The following is an 18,917-nucleotide window of genomic DNA, read 5'->3' as shown; positions in this document are numbered from 1 at the left end:
CGGTAAATAGTGAAAAGGTCAGGTAGAGCTGAATTAATTTGGGTTGTAATACACTTGTGCATGGAAGCAATCTAGGAATCTCTCTAGCAAAAACGCTTTGTCTTTCTTATTATTGCTTATGTCTACTCTTCAACAAAATTGGAGAAAAGGGCAGAACAGGTTCTGCCTGGAAGTGAGGTGGGGGTGAGGGAGAGAGGGCATGAGTGGGGACGGGCCCAATGGCCCAAACAATGCATACACATATGAATAAATAAATAAATGTATAAGTAAATAAAAGAAATTATTAAATAGTAAGTTTTTAAATTTACCTGGCTTCTTTCATTAACCAGTATGAGAAGATGATAGAAACAAAAAATATGGGAAGCAATTGTATATGGAACTGTATTTTTTTAACCTATGAAATTTTCTAAACTTAATTGTTCACATTTTCACTAATTTCCTAAGGGAAACAACTCTTTCCTATTATACAATCCTTCAGGGTGAATAATATAATATATGAACTATTTGACACAGGTAAAAAGGCTATTAACTCTCTGAAACTCTGCTTTTGCTGGTGATAATGCAAAACCATAGCATATCAAGAATAAGAAAATAATTTTCCATAGCTGCTGAACTACAGTTTTCACATCTTTCAGAACTAATGCAGTTCTGATATAAGCCATAAAGAATGCTTTCCTATCACTGTAGTCCTCATGACATGCTATTTGTAATTAATGCCACATGTCTAGATTAAGTAGGGCAATGCGGTACAAAGGTCTGAGAGAATAAAAGCAGGTGTCACCTGTATCTGAGCCATAAAGTGATGCAGAGGGAGAACTGATACCAAAATGAGGGGTAAGCTGGCCTTTTAAGTCCTGAATCCCTTAGAGACTACAAGACAAAAGGTAGAAATGAATTGCCTCTGAATTATACTCCAACTCACAATTTTCTGTCCCTCCTCTGCCCAAGTGAAAAGAAACTATGACCAGAAAGGGAAAAAATGTCATGAGCGATATATTTCTCCATTTGAACTAACCAACCACTTGGTACTCAGTGCAAAACATCCTTCAATATCAATATACAAAATAAGTCCTGAAAAGATAAAAAAAACACATCTTTGAAGAAAACAAGATGAGTATGTGAAAACTTCTATATAGAAATATATATGTAGATAAAGAAAAATGATACAACTAAACACTTCAGCTCTTAAATCAAACAATAGTCTTCCTATTATGAAATTTCTCTCATATTAGTGTTTGAAAAAAATACTTTTTGATTGATGTTTATTGCATGTAAGAGTATTTTATGAATTACATCAAAACACTAATATTTCCACAAGAAAGATTTTACATGTATTCTTCCATAATGTGCCTTGTACATTGTGAGGAGCATGCTACCACTGAGCTACATCCCCAGTCCTTGGTTTGCTTGAGACAGGGACTTGCTAAGTAGCTCCAGCAGGTCTTGAATTCACTAGGTAAACTGGGTTGGCCTGGAATTCGTGATCCTTCTGTCTCCATCTTTTTAGTGGTAGGATTATAGGTGTGTACCACCAAACTTGGTTTACACAGTATATCTGATATTATGTTCTAGTAAATAATAATCATTTCTTCATTTTAAAAATAATCATCCATGATAAGATTTTTAAACTATATGTAATTATTGACCACATTGATGTACCACAATTTACTTAGTCAATACCCTACTGTTAAATATTTCATTGCTTAGGGTTTTTAATATTTTATTTATTTATTGCTATTTTTTAAAAAAAACTTTTGATCTTCATTTCTGGGAATTTCCTTAGGAAAAATTAAACATGAAATTATGAAATCAAAGAGCATATACATTTAAAGAATGTATTACCAAATACCCTCTCATCTATTTATATTCTCCCAATAAAGTATGCAAACATTCACACTTGATTTTTTTAAGTGGAGCTAAGAAAGAAATCGACTACAAAACATAGATTTTCCATAATCTTAAAAAGGGAAGAATTAAATTTATAAATGGAAAGTCTTATAGTACAGCTCCTCACTCTAACGTCTATTTTCTTTTATTTCTAAGCTCTGAATTTCTGGAAGAAGCAAACTCTTTAAATGAAGACAAGTAGCATTAGAAGTAACATTGGTTTCAGATGGAACTGACAGAAAATTGCAATGTGAGTCCTTGATCAAAACATGGCACGAAGTCAAAAGTACTAAACTTTACCACAACCAGCTAATAAAACAGCAAGAGAAATGTGAAGAATATTTTGAACTTTGTCTTCCAAACACATTTTTGTGCAAAACACAGACAGCTACATGTATACATACATGGGTCTACAAAGTATTCGTTTAAAGCCAGTTTGCTGGCTTTAAAGCCAGTTTTAGTTGGGAAACCTCTATTGTACCCACTCCTTTCTGATGATGCAGTTAGCGAGCGCTCTGCATTGTGTTCTAGTCACACCTTCAAACCTTCTGGTTACAAGTTCAAACCTCAATGGCCTTATCTGTTCACAGTAGCAAGTTGTTCTTCCTGTCCCAGGCTGAGCTAAAGAATGTCTAGAAAAACCACCAGCTCACAGGGAAGGATGGTCTGAGTTATTTTACCTAGAGGAATGAGCACTCCTGGATGGATTGCTACCTCTTTGCTTATTTGTCTTAGAGTCTAACTTATTTTTTTTATTTTTTTATTCATATGTGCATACAATGTTTGGGTCATTTCTCCCCCCTTCCCCCACCCTCTCCTTTACCCCCCCTGCCCCCTCAATCTCCCCCCACCCCCTTGATACCTGGCAGAAACTATTTTGCCCTTATCTCTAATTTTGTTGAAGAGAGAGTGTAAGCAATAATAGGAAGGACCAAGGGTTTTGCTAGTTGAGATAAGGATAACTACACAGGGAGTTGACTCGCATTGATTTCTTATGCGTGTGTATTACCTTTTAGGTTAATTCTACTTGATATAACCTTTTCTCTAGTTCCTGGTCCCCTTCTCCTATTGGCCTCAGTTGCTTTAAAATATCTGCTTTAGTTTCTCTGCATTGAGGGCAACAAATGCTATCTAGTATTTTAGGTGTCTTACCTATCCTCATATCTCCCTTGGGTGCTCTCACATTTATCTTGTGATCAAAGTTCAGTCCCCTTGTTGTGTTTGCCCTTGATCTAATGTATGCATATGAGGGAGAAAACATGCGATTTTTGGTGTTTTGGGCCAGGCTAACCTCACTCAGAATGATGTTCTCCAATTCCCTCCATTTACCATCAAATGATAACATTTCATTCTTCTTCGTGGCTGCATAAAATTCCATTGTGTATAAATACCACATTTTCTTAATCCATTCATCACTAGTGGGGCATCTTGGCTGTTTCCATAACTTAGCTATTGTGAATAGTGCTGCAATAAACATGGGTGTGCAGGTGCCTCTGGAGTAACCTGTGTCACAGTCTTTTGGGTATATCCCCAAGAGTGGTATTGCTGGAGCATATGGTTTAGCTTTTTAAGTAGCCTCCAAATGTTTTTCCAGGGTGGTTGTAATAGTTTACATCCCCACCAGCAGTGTAAGAGGGTTCCTTTTTCTCCACATCCTCGCCAACACCTGTTGTTAGTGGTGTTGCCAATGATGGCTATTCTAACAGGGGTGAGGTGGAATCTTAGCGTGGTTTTAATTTGCATTTCCTTTATTGCTAGAGATGGTGAGCATTTTTTCATGTGTTTTTTGGCTATTTGAATTTCTTCTTTTGAGAAAGTTCTGTTTAGTTCACTTGTCCATTTTTTTATTGGTTCATTAGTTTTGGGAGAATTTAGTTTTTTAAGTTCCCTATATATTCTGGTTATCAGTCCTTTGTCTGATGTGTAGCTGGCAAATATTTTCTCCCACTCTGTGGGTGTTCTCTTCAGTTTAGAGACCATTTCTTTTGTTGAGCGGAAGCTTTTTAGTTTTATGAAGTCCCATTTATCTATGCTGTCTCTTAGATGCTGTGCTGCTGGGGTTCCATTGAGAAAGTTCTTACCTATACCTACTAACTCCAGAGTATTTCCTACTCTTTCCTGTATCAACTTTAGAGTTTGTGGTCTGATATTAAGATCCTTGATCCATTTTGAGTTAATATTGGTATAGGGTGATATATATGGATCTAGTTTCAGTTTTTTTGCAGACTGCTAACCAGTTTTCCCAGCAGTTTTTGTTGAAGAGGCTGTCTTTTCTCCATTGTATATTTTTAGCTCCTTTCTCAAAGACAAGTTGGTTATAGTTGTGTGGCTTCATATCTGGGTCCTCTATTCTGTCCCACTGGTCTTCATGTCTGCTTCTGTGCCAGTACCGTGCTGTTTTTATTGTTATTGCTTTATAATATAGTTTGAAGTCAGGTATCATGATACCTCCAGCATTGTTCTTTTGACTGAGTGTTGCCTTGGCTGTTCATGGCCTCTTGTGTTTCCATATAAATTTGAAGGTAGATTTTTCAATCTCTTTAATGAATGTCATTGGAATTTTGATGGGAATTGCATTAAACATGTAGATTACTTTTGGGAGTATAGACATTTTTACTATGTCGATTCTACCAATCCATGAGCATGGGAGATCTCTCCACTTTCTATAGTCTTCCTCAATCTCTTTCTTCAGAAGTTTATAGTTTTCCTTGTAGAGGTCGTTTGCATCCTTTGTTAGGTTTACACCTAGGTGTTTGATTTTTTTTGAGGCTATTGTAAATGGAATTATTTTCATATATTCTTTCTCAGTTTGTTCATTATTAGTGTATAGAAATGCTAATGATTTTTCTATGTTGATTTTGTATCCTGCTACCTTGCTATAGCTATTGATGGTGTCTAGGAGCTTCTGAATAGAGTTTTTTGGGTCTTTGAGGTATAGGATCACATCATCTGCCAATAGGGATATTTTGACAGTTTCTTGACCTATTTGTATTCCTTTTATTCCTTCTTCTTGCCTAATTGCTCTGGCTAGGAATTCCAGTACTATGTTGAATAGGAGTGGAGATAGTGGGCATCCTTGTCTAGTTCCTGATTTTAGAAGGAATGGTTTCAGTTTTTCTCCGTTAAGTATAATGCTGGCTGTAGGTTTGTCATATATAGCTTTTATAATGTTGAGGTACTTTCCTTCTATTCCTAGTTTTCTTAGAGCTTTTATCATGAAATGGTGTTGGATCTTATCAAAGGCTTTTTCTACATCTATTAAGATGATCAAGTGGTTTTTGTCTTTGTTTCTGTTAATGTGGTTTTTTATGTTTATTGATTTTTGTATGTTGAACCACCCCTGCATCCCTGGGATGAAGCCTATTTGGTCATGATGATTGATCTTTTTGATGTGTTGTTGAATTCGGTTTGCCATTGTTTTATTGAGGATTTTTGAATCAATGTTCATTAAGGAGATTGGCCTATAGTTCTCTTTTTTGGAGGTGTCTTTGCCTGGTTTTGGGAAAAGTGTAATACTGGCTTCATAAAATGTGTTGGGCAGTTTTCTTTCCCTATCTATTTCATGGAACAGTTTAAGGAGGGTTGGTATCAGTTCTTCTTTAAAGGTCTAATAGCATTCAGCAGAGAATCCATCAGGTTCTGGACTTTTCTTTTGGGGGAGACTGTTGATTGCTGCTTCAATTTCATTTTGTGTTATAGATCAATTCAGGTGATTAATATCCTCTTTGTTCAGTTTTGGATGATCATATGTATCTAGAAGTCTGTCCATTTCTTTAAGATTTTCAAATTTATTTGCATATAGGTTCTTGAAGTAGTCTCTGATGATTTCCTGCACTTCCATTATGTTTGTTGTTATCTCCCCTTTTGCATTCCTGATTCCACTGATTTGGGTTTTTCCTCTCCTCATTTTAGTCAGGTTTGCCAGGGGTCTGTCGATCTTGTTTATTTTTTCAAAGAACCAACTTTTTGTTTCATTAATTCTTTGTATGTTTTTTTTGGTTTCTATTTCATTGATTTCAGCTCTTATTTTTATTATTTTCCTCCTATTTGTTTTGGGATTTGCTTGTTCTTGTTTTTCTAGACGTTTGAGATGTATCATTAGGTCATTGATTTGGGATCTTTCAGTCATTATAATATATGCATTCATGGCTATAAACTTTCCTCTCAGGACTGCCTTTCCTGTGTCCGATAGGTTCCAGTAGGTTGTGTTTTCATTTTCATTGACTTCCAGGAACTTTTAATTTCCTCTTTTATTTCATCAGTGACCCATTGTTCATTAAGTAATGTGTTATTCAGTTTCCAGCTGTTTGCATGTTTTTTGTCTTTACTTTTATTGTTGAGTTCTAGTTTTATTGCATTGTGATCAGACAGTATGCACGGTATAATTTCTATTTTCTTATATTTGCTGAGGCTTGCTTTGTGCCCTAGGATACGGTCTATTTTGGAGAAGGTTCCATGGGCTTCTGAAAAGAATGTATATTGTGTAGAAGTTGGATGAAATGTTCTGTAGAAATCAACTAGGTCCATTTGATCTATTGTATATTTTAGATCTAGGATTTCTTTATTGATTTTTTGTTTGGATGACCTATCTATTGATGATAATGGGATGTTAAAGTCTCCCACAAGCACTGTGTTGGAGTTAATATATGCTTTTAGGTCCTTCAGGTTATGTTTGGTGAAATTGGGTGCATTGACATTGGGTGCATATAGGTTGATAATTGTTATTTCCTTTTGGTCTATTTCCCCTTTTATTAGTATGGAATGTCCTTCTTTATCTCGTTTGATCAATGTAGGTTTGAAGTCTACTTTGTCAGAGATAAGTATTGCTACTCCTGCCTGTTTTGGGGGGCCATTGGCTTGCTAAATCTTCTTCCAGCCTTTCATCCTAAGCCTATGGTTATTCCTGTCGGTGAGATGGGTCTCCTGTAAGCAACAAATTATTGGATCTTCTTTTTTAATCCATTTTGTCAAACAGTGCCTTTTGATGGATGAATTAAGTCCATTAACATTGTGTTAGTACTGATAAGTATGTGGTGATTCCTGTCATTTAGTTGTCTTAGTTGTTTGAAGGTTTGTTTGTGTGTATCTAAGTTACTCTCTACTTTTTTGCTTTTTCTTTTCCTGTAGTTTGGTCCTGCCTGCCCTTTCACGGTTATGTTGGGTTTCACTTTCTGTGTGCAGAATCCCTTGGAGAATCTTTTGTAGTGGTGGCTTTGTGGTCATATATTGTTTTAGTTTCTGCTTATCATGGAAGACTTTTATTGCTCCATCTATTTTGAATGATAGTTTTGCTGGGTACAGTATCCTGGGGTTTAAGTTATTTTTATTCAGTGCCTGGAAGATCTCACCCCAAGCTCTTCTTGCTTTTAATGTTTCTGATGAGATCTGCTGTGATTTTGATGGGTTTACCTTTGTATGTTATTTGTTTTTTCTCTCTTAAAGCCTTTAATATTCTTTCTCTTGTTTCTGTACTTGTTGTTTTAATGATGATATGCCATGGGGTAGTTCTATTTTGATCTGGTCTGTTTGGTGTTCTGGATGCCTCTTGCATCTGTATGGGAATAGATTTCTCTAGATTTGGGGAATTTTTCTGTTATTATTTTGTTGAATATATTGTGCTTTCCCTTTATTTGCACCTCTTCTCCTTCTTCAATGCCCATGATTCTCAGGTTTTGGTCTTTTGATGGAGTCGGTGAGTTCCTGCATTTTTTTTTCCACAGGTCTTGAGTTGTTTAACTAATAGTTCTTCAGCTTTTCCTTTAATTACCATTTCATCTTCGAGTTCTTAGATTCTGTCTTCTGTTTGTTCTATTCTGCTGGATTGGCCTTCCACATATATTATTTTCTGAAAATAGAGTTCTAGACATGGAACCATTGGTTCAAAAAGAACTTATCATTTTTAAAGTTACCAATACATTTTTTCTAAATTTATGTGAAGTGATGGTCTATTAATCTTCCCAGTGGCAGTTTAGAAGAATATAATTAATTTATTCTGAGCAGTAAGACTTTTATTTTCAAGTTTAAGAGCCTGATTTTAAAAGATGTTTTTTGTGGTTATGCCATCTGGTGGCCATAGCACAAAATTACAAAGTCAGTAGTGAGCTTGTAGAAATGTGACATGAAACTGACAGCAAGTAGTACAGACCTTACAAATTTAAAAACACACTTACTATTTGAATTTTTAAAAAATCTCAGAAAGCATATAAAATAACCTATGTAAACTGTTTCATATGATACTAATTAATTCACCTATTGAACCTGAATTTCTGGAGCACCTTCCACATACCATTTATTCCATTCAGTGCTGAAGTCAGAGACCAGAAAGCTACAGTCCATAACTTTGAGCACTCTGTAGTTTAATGAAGATCCTTAAAAGTGAACTTATCCTTACAAACTTGATCAACAGCTTTTGCAAGTGAAGAAAAAGATTTCCTAATGGAACTAGATGCTTGATCCCGAGTTCATGTCCTGACATAGTCAATGATTGAAGATGCTAGACCAGGAGTGAAGAGTAAAGTAAGCACAAACTTTACTGAAAGTACAGCAAAAGTTCCTGCATGGATGGGAGTGGCTTGGGAAAGCTAAAGCTGTAGTATAGCTGAAGTCTAGGAATAATATAAGGCTCTGCCTGGTTTAAGCCCAACTATCTATATTGAAACTGTATTTGTGATTGGTTGGCAATGACTCCACTTTTGCTGAACTTGGCCACCTGCCCATCTCTCTCCTTATTGGACACAGCATTCCAAGAAGGTCTGGTCACCTCATCTTGCCTTGAAAATCTGCTGAATTCGTCCTGGCCTTAGGGCTCACTACCCACATTGTACAGCTGCATTTTGGTATTTTGGTAAGGGATTTGTTATTTCTCTAAGAAGCTTGATGTTTCCTATGCCTCTTTAAATGTCTGCTTTTAATGTCACCTCTGTCATTGCTCCTCTTCCACTAAGATATGTAACTAGAATCATCCTCCCTTTATAAAATGTACAATATCTATTTGTGGTTGGCAGCCTCTAAATGGCCCTGATCATCATCACACTTTATGGTATTCCTGCTATTGTGTGTCCCTTCTAATCTGCTCCCCAGAAGTATGATCCTTCTCCTTACTCTTCTCTCAAACAAGCTTTCTCTCTCTCTCTCTCTCTCTCTCTCTCTCTCTCTCTCTCTCTCTCTCTCTCTCTCATCTCTCTCTTTCACAAACATACACACACACACACACAATGTGAGCACATGGCCTTGTAAAGAGTTTTATCATTCAAGTCAATTAGTTAATTACCATGATTAATGCTCAGTGTGTCACAAACTGGGCAAAAGTGGCCCTTTCAATCTTACCTCAATGTCCTTTGTTTTAAATGCTATGCTAATATGGGCATGGATTTCTTTTTATTTTATTTATAACTTTAATTAACAAACAAGGTTGCCATTGCCTATTTTTGCATTGGTATGAGATTCATAAACCATAAGGAGTCTACAATACTGAAAATTCCTATTGGATTTACTCACCCCCCTCCCATGTAATAGACCATTCACACAATGGCCAGACTATCCTATTAAAATTCATTTTCATTCCTTCTCTCCTCCATTAAAACATTTCAGTGACTTTTCATTGAATTTAAGCCAAATATCCAAAAGTATCTCCTTACATGGCCTTCTATTGTTTCTTCATCTTACTTTTCTGCAATTATCTCTAGTCCCATAATCTGCTCCCACACAAGCTTCCTTTTAGATGTCAAATGCATGATGACCAGTATTTGCAATAATTTATGTTCTTCAGGATTTTGTGGTCTGGTTGAAGGAAGCACTGCAATAAACATCAATAATAATACACAACATCTTCTTAAAATTACCAGCCCATAGCACAGAACTGGAACAGGGTTTACATACAAAGAAATTATTTGTGATTATGTTAAAGCAAGATCAGATTGGAATGATAAAACTGATGAAAATGAATGAATACATTTAAAGTATTATTATAAGTGTGTTTTAACAAAACCTAGATCTACTTTAACCTAGATCATTTAACCTAATGATCTAGGTTAAAACAAAATTACAGAAGCATAAACTGCATGATGGGAATGGTGCCAAAAAAAAAGACAGCAAGATGAATTTAATGAAGTTTTCATTGAAATGCGCGATGCACGTGCTGCTGCCTCTACCTCAAGTTGACTAGTGGATGCATCTGCATTTGAACTCAGGCACATTTATGTACACAAATGATGAGTGCCTACACTATCCAAGAATAAATACTTAATGTTCAGAATTTTAACATTTAATGAATGTTAATAAATGTTAATTCAGTGACTGAATAAACCACATTTATCCTACTGTCACTTAATGAAAATCCCAGCATGTGTTTTCATTTTCTCTGGTCTTTTTACATCTACAATAATTACAAATCAGCATTTTTATACAAAGATGCTTCCAAAAGTCATAAAGACATGATAGCTTTTTTTACTTTTTAGACTAGAACAGATGACTATTGGTGGAGGAAACAAGGCCCAGCATGAAGTGTCCACTTGGATTATTGAGAAGGATAGTCAAAAGAGAGCTAAATGAGAACTCAAGGAGAGTGATAAGGGTCCAAACATTACTGTATAAGGCATACAAACAATTGCCGTCATTACTGTTTACATAAGAACAAGGGTATTCTCCAACTCTATTGGAGTTTATGTCAAATAAGACAAATGATCTTTCCTACATTTTCCACACTACTGTAATTTTCAGATCCAGGAAGAGATGATATCCTGTTTCTCTGAGATGCTGGCCTTAATCTCAGGGTTAGTAGGGATGTTATGACTATCACTTCTTCACCACATAAGGCTTAGAAAAAGGAATCATATACATCTGATACAGAAAGAATTATTTTCATTTCAAATAAAGAAACATAGTCTAGGAGCAGTTAAAATCCATGATTGATTGTTAAACAAGATAAGCCAAGCTCAGACAGACAAACATCACATGTCTCACTCATCTGTGGAATCTAGACCCAAAAATAAAAATAATTTATAATATGACATGATGTAAATGGGAACAGTTTGAGGAAGGAACCAGACCATGGGAGGAGGGGAAAGGAGAGGGTGCCGAGGGTGAATATTGTAGAAGTACATTATAGATGTGTGTATGAGACTAGCACAATGAACCCACCAAAAACTGTTAAAAAGGTAGAGGGAGGGTACTTGAGAAAGAGGAACATAGATTGAGTGAATTTGATCAAAGTACATTGTATACATGTTGTAAAATATCACAATGAAAACTTTTATGCAGTTAGATTATGCTAATAAAAGTTAAATAAAAAGTCTATGATTGTTTACAGTGAGTGAAAAATGAGTTACATTTCATGGAGTTATATTCCAACACTGTAGATAAGTACTTGACAGGGAAGCCATAAAAAGAAATTCACAAATTCATTAGATTTTTGGACATATAAGGTCCTGTTCAAAGCTTATTATTCTGTGAGAATAGAAACTTACCATAATCATATCTGTTGTCAGAAGTTCTAGATTGCATTCTTCTCTTCCTTTTGTCATGAAATTTCACCACTGTGCAAGTAGCTTCTTGTCATTTCTGGAGAGAAGATAAATATAAGATACAGGGAAGAGAAACTTCCTCCATAATACTTTAACAGAAAAAAACTATACATCCCATAGAACACATCACATTTAGTTGGTAATAAAAACCATATATAACCAGACTTTCTTCCTGATTTACAAGAGAGTCTAATTAAGTTTTATTCTGAGTTTCCCCACTTGAGAAATACTGTTGTGTTCATGATGGATCAGAAATAGTTTGCTTTGGAGGGGAGAATACTATAAGGTGTTATCATTACAAAGAAGTGCTCCAGTACTGTGATGAGAGGAAAACTAATTAAAACATAATAGGTCAGCGTACAGAGTAATAGCTATTAGTAACAAGGCACACAGAAAGGTTACAGCTTAAGACATTTAAGTCCCTATTAAGTTTTAAACCATGAATCACAAAGGTTTCCTATTTTTTCCTGTGTCATTTTTAATCTTAAACCATCTAGTTTTGTAGCACAGAAATTCTATACACACTATGATGCCAGATGGAAGAACAAAATTCATAGTTTTAGTGCCAATAAATCCATAATTATTCTGCTGACCCCCATGGTGCTGTGCATACATGTCCATTTCTACTTATCAGAAATCTTCATTCATTTATAGTACACTGTGAGTCATCTCTTCTGTGTGATGAGGGGCCCATTCAAAGTGCTAACTCCTATTGGAAGGTGTTAGACATAGATTTGTACATATATAATAAAATGTGAAGAGGGCTAGCGATCAAGAGACCAAGTGATCTTCCATTTGCTCAACAATATCAATGCCATTAACTCTAAATCTTTCTAACTTTCTGCCCTTGTGTCTGTTGACAACTTTGTGGCTACAACACATCTGCCAGAGGACCGGGCCAGTATTCAAGACAACAAAAATATTCACAGGGACAATTCAAGGCATCCAGAAAGACTCTAGCCAACTTTCTTTTAAGTTTCAATGACAGGAGGTAGATCAAGTGCCCACTGCAGCTTTCAGGGGAGCTGGGAACTTGAGTAGCTTGTGGGAATGGCAGGCAAAAAGGTCATTTGGATGGCTTATGGATTGTTCATAAGTCATACCAACTCTGGCTGAGGGTTAGGTAAAATTTAACCAGACTTCAACAAATTCTGAGGGCCAACTATGTATACTCCAGAAATATATACAAAAGTCAGAGATCCAAGACGGCTCTTTTGTTACCTATTGGCAATTGTTGTTGGGTATGATGACATTATAGTGGACTCAGGCCACCTGGGCACTCTCTAAAATTAGAGCACTGTCCCTGTTGTGAAAAAAATAAATTAGCTGACAAAGAGCAGCACAGTAGAGAATCTTATTAAATGGTGATGGTATGCCTCTATAGAGCTGAGATGCGTACTGATTGGAGAGTATTCCATTGCTTTAAGGTGCAACACTGGGGTTCTTTTTGTTAAGTAGGGGTAGGTCACAAGGAGGGAAATGTCTGGCAGGAAGTTTTAGGTCCACTCTTAATTCCAAGTACGTGGGCCAGAGCATATGCACAAGTCATGTAATGGGAAGCAGATGCCTGTAAGTGGCAAAAATGAAGTCAGGAACCTGTATGGTGGATCATTTTGCACTTCTCGGTTAGATGCTCCTTGCAGAATGTCACACAGTGCTCACCATGGCTTTTATATTAAGCATGTACACGTTTGGCCCTGAAATGAAGATATGATCCTTTAGGAGGATGTTCGTTAATCAGAAGGATATTTGTAAGCTTTGGAATATCACAGAAGTGGTAGGGATAAGAGAGTGCAGATTTGAACTGTTTTCCACTCGTATCTGGCTATCTGGCTATCCAACACTTTCACTAATAGAGAAGGGGAATAAATACAAACTTCATTGCATAGTAAATGATAGGTAAAGACAAAGCTTATACTGCATATCTTCTGCAGTATGATTATTCCTATTAGTTTATCTGTAGCAATTATCAGTTTAAAAAAATAAACAAAGTAAACACAAATAATTGACTTTGAGGAAATATAAACAGTAGAAAGAGAAAATTACCATTATCAGTGTGTCAGGGTTAGAGGTGATACTAAGGGATTCCATAGGAAATAACTTCAAATAAAATGGAAAAAGGATGAGCTTCTGAGACCTGCATCAAGGAGAAAAACATAATCAGGATCTAAGCAAAAATCTTTGGATATTTTTTATCTGTGTATATTCACTCTTACATCTACTCTTTAGTGTTTGTCTACTCCAGCGAATACTATGCTGACTGTTCCTACTCATAGCTCCTCCCATGATGCCCCATATCCTGCCTTCCAGCAGTGCTGATCATCCAAGGTGAGTCCTACATTTGTGCTATAATCATAAATAAATTCCATTCTCTGTTTGGTAAAACTGACCAAATGCATACCAATCCTCAAACCCTACCAAATGTGTTTCTTTAAAAACCCTTATCTTCCCTGATAAGATACTATATCTCAGCACAGTTAACTCCATCCCTCCTGTGAGTTCTCACATACCTTAATTATGGCCCAATTACTTAGATCTTCACATTGCATTTCAATTATTTGCAGACATTTCTGCATCTGAAGTTTAAAGGTTTCAAAGGAAACCTTCAAAGGAAAAGATTTCCCATTTACTTACATATATAATTTCAGTACAAAGTATAATATCTTGCACATAGTAATAATTAAATATACATTTATTGAACAAATGAAGGAATAAATGTATGTTCAGTTAAGAGAGATAATTATAGACAAGGGAGTCTAAAATAAAAGAATAATTAATTCTGTTTAAGTTACCTGAGAAATAATAATTTGATTTCCTTGAATGGTTTTTGTACCTACACTGAACTATAAACTGTTTGTCTTTTAAAAGGTTTTAACATATTAAAAAAAAACCCACATAGGTTTTGTCTGAATATCTACAGAGGATTTTTTTAAATGCTGGCCTAGGTTACTATAGTTTATAAATTAAGAATAAAGGCTAACAAAAAAGGATAATACAAAACACTCGGCAAAATAATATTATTTTTAGAAAAAGGGAAATACAAAGTGACACCTCCACTTTTCTCTTCTCATTATATGTAATTCACTTTATTTTGTTCCAAAAGAAAGAAATATTGGAGAGCCCAGCATTAGAAGCAGAAGAGCAATCCTTCCACTCATGACCTGCATTTTATTTAAGTAAGTTCAACTTGAAAATATTTTAACCCAAGGGATTGGGTTCCCTAAGTTTTACTATCCCTGAATTTCAAATCAATGCCATCATATAAAATGAGAATATTAATTAAGTCTCTAGAAACAGTGGAAGAGGATGCATTGGTCCTTCCTTGAAAGTTCCAGTGACAATTGGGTCAGAAACAGAGTTGAGAGTGGTTCATTTTCCCTGATAGATACTAAGCAAGAAGAACGCATCTGATGTCCTCAACAGCAGCAAACACTCTCAGCTGTAGAAAAGGAGATTTTGACATTTCAGAGGCATTGACAGCTGCTATTCCCAGAATTCCTATAGATGGTTACCTCTTTTTAAAGGACTTTGATCCTCTCTTTACATAACAAATGGAACCAAAAATAAGTACCTATCAAATGATCATCTTTGATAAACATAGGAAAAAATAATACCATAAATGACTAGAGAGTGAGAGGATGGGAAAAAAGAGAAGGAAGAGAGGAAGGAAGAAGGGAAAAGGGAGAGAAGTGAGAAATAATCTAGTCAAACTGTAAACGTGTTAGCTGAGAATCTCTGTAATCACTTCACATGTGGCCTCCATGTAGAGGTCTCACCTTTCCTTCAAGTTTGCATGATGATAGGAAATCAAGGGAGAACTGGGACACATGTCCTGGGAGCACCTCCCATGGTATGGCAGAGGTAATGGAGAAAATGCACAGAGAAAGTTCTGCTTAGGAACCATTACAAATTCAAACTGTGGGAAGAAGAAAAATTGTCTCCTAGTCAGTCAAGAAAAGATTGTAAGTACTTAAAATTGTGATTTTTATAGGAGCCATTACTATTTGGCTTTACTTTGCTAAATTATCTAAAAGAAAACAGTCCAACTTTCTTTTCTTTCAATGAGAAAACAAAAGGAAAATGGCCCAAGATATTTATATTATGCTACATAATACATATTACATTATATACACAATTTGAACACCATTTGGAAACATGACTACCATAATAAATATTTCTTAAATGAAAATAAACTCTGTCCCTGTGCTTTTTATCTTCAAGTTGTGCTTCAATTATTTGAAACTTAAAGTACATACCACCCAGAGCTTTATTTCCTGATATTTTGTCATAATAATTACTCTGACAGATTTTTCAAATGAAGTCTTATACCCTAATTTCCTGCTTATACTTTTCACCACTGCAAGATTGTTTCTTCAGATCCAACCAAAGAAATGTTTTATTCTTTTTGTTTTAAATGTTCTTTTTTCTTCTAAGTTGTCTTTGATGCTGCTTTGTTTTGTACTGCTTTAATTGCAAAAGCCAAACTACCACTAGGCAAGGAGATAAAAAAATGTATACACATTATGAAAGTGTATGAGAAGTTTTTTCATTACAGTTCAAATAACATTTACTTAATGTACATATGACCTAGAGTAATTTTTGCTCATTATAATACTCACTTCTCTGCCCATTAGGCACTCCTGTGAGCCATATTTGAGAATATGGTATATGCAGATGCATGACCTCCAACTGAGCATGCTCAGGAATGTTCCTCCTTCTACCTGTGATGAAGCATCTTTCCAGTATGAATATGCATGAGTTTCCCCAATAAGAAGCCCCTCACTCTCTTTATTTGGAGAGAGAGAGACACTGCTTTGGTCGTTAGACCCAGTAACCTCCTTACTTGTTTAAGTGACAAACCTCCCATTCCACTCCTTTATCTCCTGGTTATACTTACTGATTTTATACACTAACTAGTGGGTGCACCCATTGTATTCAGTTACATTAGGCCAAGTGAAACTTAGGAGTAGAGGAATTAATGGGTGAAAACAGAGGCATTTAACTTAGAGAATTCAAAGCATACAATAATCATTGTATTAATCAGACTTTGTGTTGCTGTAAGAAAATACCTGACATAAACAACTTAAGGGAAGAAAGATTATTTCAGTTCATAGTTTCAGAGGTTAGACCCATTATCCTTGGCTCCATTGATCCTGGGCCTGAAGTGAGGCAGAACATTATGGCAGCAAGAGCTACTTGCTTCATAGTGGACAGGAAGCAGAGAGAGAAGGGACCAGGGACCAAGTATAACCCTCAAAGTCATGCTCCAGTGACCATGTTCTCCAGCCAGGCTCCCCTTCTAAAGTCTGCATCACCTCCCAAAATAGCACTACCAGCTGGATCAAGTGTTCAACACATAAGCCTCTGAAGGACATTTCATATTCAACCCATAACATCACTTCTAAAACTGACCATTTTCAGTGATAGTTCATTGTGATATTTTTACAAGTCCTCCAGATGCTTCTGATGTTGAGTAGAATTTGAGCACTTCTTACTCTGACCATGAGGGAGCCTTGGCCTATTGTCTTGTTTGCCTGACTGCACAACCAGAACCAGTTTCAGCCACCAAGCCAGCTCCTCACTTTTCACTTTCACATGACTTTATAAGTTTTTAAGCTAATTTTATGGTGCCAACCTTCCTTGCTTCATGCTGAGCTCAGAGATGTCATCACATCCTATCTCCTCCATACAAATAAGAAAAGCAAGACATGAGACACAAATTTGTAAAAGTGCTTTAGTAGTTATATAATATTACTTCTTGCACATTGAAAATAAACTATTTCTTACTGCTGTAGACTGAATGTATATATTTATGTATTTATTTATTTATTTATTTATTAGTACATGAGTTTGAATTTAGGGTCTCCAGCTTGCTAACCAGGTACTCTACTACTTTAGACATAGTCTCAGCCCTTCATCCCCATCCCCTGCCCATTTGTTTTTGTTGTTTGGTTTTGGTTTTTGTTTGTTTTACTTTACTCATTTTTCAGATAGAGTCACACATATTTGCCCAGAGCCAGCCTCAGACTAGGATTCTCCTATTTCCATCTCCTATGTAGCAGAGATCACAGGAGCACTCCATCATGTCTGGCTTATTGATTAATAGGGTCTCACTTTTTGCCCCGGCTGGCCAATAACTGAAATCCTCCCAGTCTCTGGCTCCTGAGTATCTGGAATGACAGGAACCTACCACCACACCCAGCTTATTTGTTGAGATGGGGTCTTACTAACTTTTTATAGGGATGGTCTTGAACAATGATCCTCCTAGTCTCTGCCTCCCAAGTAGCTGGGATTACAGCATGAGCAGAACACCTGGATGAACTCGATGTTTGTATCTCCCCAAGTGTCATACATGGAAAGTGAATCTCTAATGAGATGCTATTGGTGGTGGAGACTGTGAGAGGTAATTAGCTTATGAGTGGAAGCCTTCAGAAATGAGATTAGTATGCTAATAAAAGAGAACGTTGAGAGTTCCTTCACCCCTTCCTCCATGATAGTTCATAAGGAGAACAGCCATCTGGGAAGCAGGAAGCAGGCCCTCATCAAATGACAAATTTGTTGGTACTTTGGTATTGGAATTTCCAGCCACCAGAACTATTAGAAACAATCTTCTGAACTTTACAAATACCTATTTATTTATTTTATGCTATTTTGTTATAGCAGTCCAAATAGATTGAAACAATGCAAAGTATTCTAGTATTCAGTATCATGCCATGAGTGTAATTCATTCATTCAACAGATATTTATTTACTTATTCAATATCTACAAAGGGAACGATCATTTAAGGCACTCCGGATACACCTAAAGAAAACCAAGATAAATTTTAAAGTCTTACAGAACATATAGACAAGTGGATGGGAAAAGTAAAAATTTAAAATTTGTGAAGCAAAAATAAACACAAATAGAAAACTCACAATCACATCTGGACAGTTCAAAACAATTTTCTCGATAATTGATTTTAAGACCAAAAAATGTAGGTAGAAAACCCAAAACATGAAAGCGTTTGATGTCCTCACCCCAGAGGAACTAATACAGAAACCTTAAAGCAACAGAGGTAAATATGAGAAGGGGATCAGGAACCAGTGTAAAGATCAGTTAGAGATGAATCAACTTGGGTTGTAACACATTTGTACATGGAAGCAATGCTAGGAATCTCTCTGTATAGCTGTCCTTATCTCAACTAGCAAAAAGTTTGTCTTCCTTATTATGCTTATGTCTTCTCTTCAACAAAATTAGAGATAAGGGCAGAACTTCTGCCTGGAAGTGAGAGGGAAAGGAAGGTTAGACGGTGGGGGAGGGGGGCAGGGGGGAGAAATGACCCAAACAATGTACACACATATGAGTAAATGAATACTAAGAAATTTAAAAACAATAAAATTTCTTTAAAAATTAGATAAATAGAAGATGAACAAGCTATGAATCACTTTGACACCCTGACATTTGCAGAACACTCCATCCCAAAATAACAAAATGCACATTACTTCCAAGTGTCCATGGAACACTCAACAT

General features: G+C 36.0%; 1 long non-coding RNA gene across 1 annotated transcript; it reads right to left on the bottom strand.

Moving 5' to 3' along the window:
- Window positions 1-9,525: 9,525 nt before the first annotated feature.
- On the bottom strand, window positions 9,526-14,127 carry LOC141423864 (uncharacterized). Its single transcript, XR_012448634.1, has 3 exons — window positions 13,455-14,127; window positions 11,352-11,445; window positions 9,526-9,682 (listed from the first exon to the last, which is right to left on the bottom strand). It is a non-coding gene; the product is annotated as an uncharacterized lncRNA (long non-coding RNA).
- Between the last annotated feature and the right edge of the window lie 4,790 nt (window positions 14,128-18,917).

Source organism: Castor canadensis, chromosome 6, assembly GCF_047511655.1.
Source record: "Castor canadensis chromosome 6, mCasCan1.hap1v2, whole genome shotgun sequence".
Lineage (NCBI taxonomy): Eukaryota > Metazoa > Chordata > Mammalia > Rodentia > Castoridae > Castor > Castor canadensis.
This window is presented reverse-complemented; position numbering and strand designations above follow the sequence as displayed.